This window comes from Oryzias melastigma, linkage group LG22 (genome assembly GCF_002922805.2).
Source record: "Oryzias melastigma strain HK-1 linkage group LG22, ASM292280v2, whole genome shotgun sequence".
Taxonomy (NCBI): domain Eukaryota; kingdom Metazoa; phylum Chordata; class Actinopteri; order Beloniformes; family Adrianichthyidae; genus Oryzias; species Oryzias melastigma.
The window spans coordinates 19055619-19062379 of NC_050533.1; positions in this window are offsets into that span (position 1 = coordinate 19055619).

Sequence of the window (6761 nt, forward strand, 5' to 3'; positions counted from 1 at the left end):
GCTAACTCCAAAGAGGCCGACTTGAAAAGCTGTTTGGGGAATTTTGATCAATACAGAAAAACCTCAAAGACTCTTTCTCCCAGCGTGGTTGTGTTCTCTGATGGGGAAATTGATGTTCTTCTGAAAAAAATATTTTAATAGAAAATGTAAAATAATCACTAGAAGTGGGAGGAAAGAGCCTGATTACAAAAAATGACAGCAGAAAAAGCTGCTTTGTTTCCAGCGTTGTGGTTACTGGGTTTTATACAACTACAGTAAGTACAAAACATTTAATTCTTTTTTTTACAGTAGACGAGAAGATAAAGAAAAAAAAAAGGTTTTAGTTTTGGATCTAAATTTCCATAAAGCTTTGTTTAGCATGCTAACACAAAAAACACCCTCTCTTCTGAGTATGGCTAGTTCAGGGGTCGGCAACCTTCATCAGTAAAAGAGCCATTTGGGCTCGTTTTCTACTGATCTAAACCTAGAAGGAGCAGCATAGACTTACTTTTACCAATAAAAAATTTGGGTTTGCATTCATGATCTTCTTTTTTTAATAATAAATAAGAATTATGTCTATTTTTTGTCACAAACAAAAGCAAAAATATAAAAACAACCTAGCATCTTATATTATGCTTGACAGAAGCTCAAATAACTTATTTTCAAAATAAAAGATGATCTGTCCCAAACAGGATCATCTCAGTGCAGCTCTGGGCAGCCAGTAACCAATGTTGTGCAGCACAAGATAATATGTGCTTTTAACTTATAAAAATAGTGTAGATAGGCTCCGCCCATTCAGGATTGCTTTTTTTTTTTTTTTTTACACCTGGTTGTTTCATGATGTTACAATCTTTCGTTACCATCTTCTGCTTTCTCTAAACTCCCCTCTTTTAACTTTCTTTTGAGACCTTAAACACCCCCAAAAGCTCCCTCTTCTAAAAAAAAAATAAAAAGTTACAAACATAATCAATATAAATAAAGTTACAAAAAGAAAAAAAGGATTCTATTAAGGATAAATGCCAGGATGAATATCTATGACTATTGAAGAAACAAAAACCAGCTTGCAAACAACCAGGAGAAATAGAAGTTTTTTTTAGCCATTTGCTAGAGAAAAATACGCAAACAAAAGATTTCATGACCCACTCAGAAGAAAACTGTTGTGCTGCCATACGCTCACAAACTCCGCTCCATTCTGATGCATCCACTTGTAGACGACTACATCTTTATTTTCCTCATCTGAGCTGGTATCTGGCTTAGAACTGAATGGATTAAATATTGCGCAGCGTTTTTGTTGCACCTGTAATGTTACGTGGGAGTTGTAAGGGTCTGCATGTAAACAGATGGATGATGGGAAGTGAGGATGGGCTTACTCAATCTTGCCCACTACTGAATTTTCTAATGAACTACTGCCGCTCTTCAGAAACTATGTTCTGACATTATGATGGTTTTATGATGATCATTTTGATCAAAAGACCAATGGGAAGGCTTTGAAAACAGATCGAAAGATGATCGTAGCGAAACTTTAAATATACAAAAATGTGAAATGTGTAAAACACTACTTATTAAACTAGTATAACGTTTTGAAAAAAAGCTGATATTCTTGAGATAATATGGCTGTTTTGTTCATGAATGAGCATTTCACTCAGGCTTTTACAGTTGGTGCTTTAGACTTTCCATTAGGAAACAAAGTAATGGATCGTAAGAACTCTGCCAACAACCATTTCCTCTATAAAGTCCATAATTAAAGAAACAATAATGTAATTACAAACCATTAAACAGGAATTCTGGTTATTCCACATCCGCAAACACAACTGCCTCTGTGCATATGGTTGGTGTGTTTTGACCTAACGCACTTTTTATATTGATTATACCACTTACTGAGCACCTGAACTGATTAGACATCAACATGATGAAAGTCATGAACCATTTAATTTTGCAAATGGCTGAAGCTTAGATCCAAACCCCAAAGGAGATTATAGTTTCATTACCTAGTTAATGGTAGTGTATACACACAGCATGTTGTTGCTGTGAATTTAATCTTTCCACCTGCTGTGCTGTCGCTTCTCGCCCACTCAAAAAATAACTTTCATAGAAGAGTTTTGACTTCAAAACATAAAAACGCTTTTGTTTTGTTTTGTTCTTGTTGTCTTTAATTCTTTTTGCTGAATCCTTGAATTTGCCTCCGTCTGTACAAACACAATAAACTTTCAGCCTGCCTAACTTCATTTCTTTTTTGCTGTGAATTGGGAGCTGCCACCATCAAAGCTCGAGCTGGGAAATAATCCAGACAGACAGCAGCGTGATGCGTGTGATACACCCAGCACTGAGCTCTTAAATCACTGCCTTTTAGGATGAAAGCCTGCAGGATGCAAATTTAAAGCTGTAAACAAATCCATCTTTGTGCTGCCTACTGTCTCTGAACATTTCCAGTTAAATGGGATTGCAGCTCCCTCCAGTGTGAGGTCATGTGAAAATAATGATATTAACGCCTATTTACACTTTCTGCATAAAAGACATTCACCTCCACATCCCTCTAGCTAATCAGATGAAAAGATTTTTTTATTCATTTTTGTTACTTAATTTGTGGAGCTTTAAAAAGAAGAGATAGAGATAGAGTTTTATTAAATAAAATAACAATAATGTTTCATTATTTTCAGAGTAAATTAATCATTTAATGGAGAACTGTCTTAGCCAAACTCTTGAAAACTCTAGACAAAGAACCCAAAAATATTTCCCAAACAGGGCCGGATGTAAAGGGGGCAAGGGGGGGTAGCTGGCCCCCAGCGAAAAGTTTTGCCAAAGTTTTCCCCCAACAATTTTTGAGTCAACATTAGCATAATTTTTAGCAAAGATTAATAAATCCTCAACCCTAGCTTTTTTAACCATTACAAAAATAATTAAATATGTTTAAATGAAATACTGACCCCCCTCCAATTATTTGGTTCACTCCGGAATTGTGTCTGCTGGCCCATCTGGGCTGTCCACTCCCTCGCCTTAGCCAAAATCCATGCTCTTTCCTTGCTATGGCAAAAGGTAATTCTTACTTTGGAACTCATTAATGACAACTCATTAATTAAAACAAACTATTGGAAATACCTATTTTCATTCCATTTGCCCCCTCCTATGATAAGTATAAAATGATCTAGCTCCTATGGACTACTTACTTTCCTTTTTATCTCTGAGCTTACTTTGGTTGCAAATGGGTGAACTGGATTTGTGGAAAAAAAAAAAAAACAGAGAAATGAAAAGTGTTATTAGAGTTTCATTAACTGCAGTGTTCTGGGAATAGACTCAGTCTCCACGTCTTTTGTTGTTTTGGGGATAAGCAGTAAATAAGCAGGTCAGACGGAGGCGATGCCTCCTGGTTTTTATTTCCAGAATTTCCCCAGTCGGATGCGTCCTTCTGACTGATGCGACAGGCTGTTTCTCGTGGAGCAGCTTGGGATTTCGATAAACGTCTGAGATCGGAAACATGGGGGGAAAAAAAACAATTTAATTCTCCACTTTGACTATGTTCTTTGCTGTCAAAGTTACTTTGTAAGCTTAAATCTGTTGGCGACCACATGCTTCAGTTCTATTTATTTCTAATCTAAAAACAGATTTCATTTTGAAATGTTATTTTCCTAAAATAAAACAATCCTTGTATAACATTAAAAAACTGTTTATCTTTAATGTGATTAATAAAAATCTCCAACTACTCACTCCCTGGTTGACATAAAAATATATGTAGCGTCTAAAAATAAGTGTGGCTTGCATCAGCTTTTGCACCATCTATGCTGCCTAATCACAAGCACAGCGTCTGTGCGAGACGCCATGCTGTCAGCCGTAGCTTTGACTTACAGTTTCTATTTAGTTCCAAATGAGTCTGCAGAATGTGACCATAAAAGCACAAGTGAGTCATCATTAAATGACAGCATAATTAATCATCTGAAGTTGACAATCCAGCAAATTGCACTCAACTCCTGATTATGTAGAGCCACCATGTGTCAGGAAATCTGATTATACATTAAATTATCGCTGAGGGTTTACTGCTTTTTATTCCATAGTGTGGAAGTTTCGACAAAAATTGCAGAGAAACTGGAGGAAAAAGCCGGCTGAGGAGCAGACCCAAACAACAAATCAGGGCCGGTAATTGACAGAGGCTCAGACAGGGGATAACCCGGCAGACACAGCCAGGAAGGAAGCTGAATAAATCCTAAGAAAAGAAAAAAAAAAGTGGTCAAAAAGTCCAAACCGAGAACCCGTTACAAAGGCTGGACCGCTGTGACAAGATGACAACAGACGATCTGGCAGAGAACTGAGGAAACAGGTAAGTATAAATAGCACAGACCACAGGTGAGCAGAGCCCGGCCATTAATCATGATGCATTCAGGGGAGCTGGGACAACTGGATCCGGACTTATAACTGTGGATATGAAATTTTCTAGCCCAATCCAAAAATATTCAGGGCTGTAAATTGGCCTCAGAAGTGAATGGGAGCCTCGTGATTGGCTGGTGAAGTCTTCTGGACCCATACAGCTCCAGTAATCACAAAGAAGCGTCAAATCTGTTTTTAAATGATCCACAAAACATATTCAACTGAACAACAATCAGTAATATTATTTTTCTCCTATAATTACCTGCAATTTCAACTAACTGGAGTTGAGAGGACACAGTGTTCATGACCGCTTGGCTTCCTTTTGTGGGTGAGATGCTGTTGCCGTGACAGCACATCAAAGGCACATCATTAACAAACCAAAACCAATATTCTTGTTTTTTTGTTTGTTTGATTGTTCTCTTTGTCACAGCAGCATGCAGCCCAGAGATGATAAATGTAGATCTAAATGCCTGCTCAGTACAAAGGATCCAGGCAAAAATATTCAGTCAAATCTGTCAATCACACTCATAATTAAAAAACTGTTTGAATAATTTGATTATTTTAATGAAGTTTCATTTATAAAAGCTTTAGAGCACACTACAGTAATTCTCCTGTTCCTTTCTCTATGTTTTTCGGCACGTAAAACCTAATCATACTTTCAGCAATTTCAGCAATCTTGGTATCAAAACATTCAGCCTTCAAGACATAACTTGTTTGTATTTTGGTATTCATAAACGTTATAGTTTTTGAAATATTGATCAAAATATGCCCCATGGGAAATGAGAAATTAAGTGTTTATAAGTAGATATAGCAACAAGCCTCTAAATATATTCATGTGCTATTTTCATCTTTTGAAAAAAAATGGCTTTGAGCTGTTAAATTAGCATTATGCTAGTTAATTTTGGGTGACTTTTTTATGCTAATTTGGAGCTTAGCTAATATTGTAGCAACATGCTAACATTTTTGGCTTATTTGTTATTTACTGAGGTTTTTTTTAGGCTAGTTTAGAGTTTAGCTTCTATTTTAGCACCTGGCTAACATTTTTGATTAATGTTTGGCTATTTTTGAGTCCTGCTAGTACATAAGCAATGTGCTAGCTTGTTTGGCTTTAATAATTTCACAAAATTGGTATGTATTGGGGATTTTTAAGCAATTTTACTACAAAATTTTAAGAAATTTAGGTCAACTTCAGCACTCTTTTATATTTTTTTAACAAGTCTTTAAGCCAGTCTTTAATTTTTTACATTTTGCAAATAGCTTTTGCATTTTTAGAAAATCCCTTCAGCAATTAAATATATAAATCAGCAAAAAGCTTTCCCACATCATCGCAGGTAATTTAGTTGAAATCATTTTTCTGTCACTTAATTTGGATGTTTTTCCTTGAACTCTCTGAACAGACATCAGAAAAGCGTGGTCCTTCTCCAGGAGGAAAAAGGTGACTCATAGCCATGTGGGAGCCTTGACTTTCTTTTCTTTGTAGAATCTGCTCAAAACTAGCAGGAAAATGGCAGATTTCTTGTCGGTAGTTTTAGCTTTGACTAGTTTTTATGATAAACCTTCAGCTTAACAAAACGTTTCACTCTAAACATTTTCAATCAAACTAAATTGAACCATAAAAGCTTTTTTATTATTATTTTAAAATAATATGGGGCTAAAAACATGACAGATCTTCAAGTACAGTAAAAGATAATGTCATCCAGTGACCATCAGTGACATCAAGGTAATGCTTTATTGCATAAAGGAGGACCTAGTTGACTATAATCTGTCAGCTGAAGCCTGACATTGGGAAAGCCTGAGAACACGGTGACATTTGTCACGTTGTCGTGACATTTTTACTGCCATTCTGTTCCAGTGAACTCAGATACTCAATGTAAGCTCTTCTTTACAAATTCACAGCCATCCTTCAGAGAATCAGGATAATAGGATGACCCTGGTTTGTTTCTATTGCATGATTATATTTTTCATCAAAATGATTGATGTCTTTTAGATCTTAGTATGGAGATAATAAGGAGAACTTCATCTCTTTTCAGGAAAAGTGGGAAACTTGAGTTTTGTGCTTTTTTTTCTTTTTTGCAGTGAGCAACGGACACATCGGGCATGTGATGCGTGTTGAAAATTAACCTTTAACACCGGAGCTCCAGTGTTAAGGTTCTTTGATTTACAAAAAGGCTCTGGTGAATCGAATCAAATCAATTCTGGAAATTTTAGGTGAAACCCAGCTCAATCTCCAATTATTTCAATATATGAAAGACTTTAGGTGCATTCATAACCGAATGCGATTTGTGCCACTTCATTGGAAGTGGTCACTTGAACGCACATAAGCTGTGTGACCTTCGCGGTGGGGGCAGGCGGTTGTCTGGAGTGTGGGGTGGGTTGCCCTTGGGGGGCCCTGGCTCCCGCCAGGGTCCTCGGCACCGCTGGGTGGT